We start from the raw sequence: 1,176 nt of genomic DNA, 5'->3' as shown, positions 1-1,176 counted from the left end.
AAAAAAAAAAAAAAAAATATCTGGAGCCCAAATAATACTCTCCTAAACATTGCAGATTAGTTCTGCACCACGCATTCCTTCAACACTTACCAGGCTGGTACAACTATTTCATTTTAGCATTCATTTACTACTTATAAAAATGAGCCTAGGCTTGGAGCCTGTGGCTCAATGGCTAGAGCGCCAGCCACATACAGCAGAGATAGTGGGTTCAAATCTGGCCTGGGCCTGCCAAACAACAATGACAATTGTAATACAAAATAGCTGGGCATTGGGGCGGGTGCCTATAGTCCCAGCTACTTGGGAGGCTGAGGCAAGAGAATCACTTTAGCCCAGGAGTTTGAGGTTACTGTGAGCTGTGATGCCATGGCACTCTACCAAGGGCCACATAGTGACACTCTGGCTCAAAAAAAATAGAGCCTAAAGGTTAGTGATAGGTGAAAGCATAAGGTTGAACTGGAATCCATTCCCTCAAGCAAACAAACAAACAAACAAAAACCCAATCTAATCAAAGAAAATAAATTACTGCATAAAACTTATATAATTACTGAAAGCTTTAAATGAAAGAAAAATTATAACCACCTGGTAATTATCCTTAACCTTAGTCATCCAAGAAAAGAATTTTTTTTTTTTTGAGACAGAGTCTGAATATGTCACCTTCAGTAGAGTACTATGGCATCACAGCTCACAGCAACCTCAATATCTTGGACTTAAGCAATTCTCTTGCCTCAGCCTCCCAATTAGTGGGGACTACAGGCCCCTACCACAATGCCCAGCTATTTTTTGTTGCAGTTGTCATTGTTGTTTGGCAGGCCCAGGCCAGTTTCCAACCCACCAGTTTTGGTGTATGTGGCTGGCACCATAACTACTATGCTATGAGTGCCGAGCCAAGAAAAGAATATTTTAAGATAAAATTGAGTTGTTTTTTTTTTTGAGACAGAGCCTCAAGCTACCCCCCTGGGTAGAGTACTGTGGCATCGTAGCTCACAGCAACCTCCAACTCCTGGGCTCAACAAATCTCCTGCCTCAGCCTCCCAAGTAGCTGGGACTACAGGCACCCTACCACAACACCTGGCTATTTTTTGGTTGCAGCCATCATAGTTGTTTGGTGGGCCCAGGCCGGGTTTGAACCCACCAGTTTTGGTGTATGTGCCTGGCACCATAACCACTATGCTATGG

This window comes from Otolemur garnettii, unplaced genomic scaffold (genome assembly GCF_000181295.1).
Source record: "Otolemur garnettii isolate 467f Iridium unplaced genomic scaffold, OtoGar3 scaffold00031, whole genome shotgun sequence".
Classification (NCBI taxonomy): domain Eukaryota; kingdom Metazoa; phylum Chordata; class Mammalia; order Primates; family Galagidae; genus Otolemur; species Otolemur garnettii.
The sequence above is the reverse complement of the archived record's forward strand: the minus strand, read 5'-3'. Positions refer to the sequence as shown.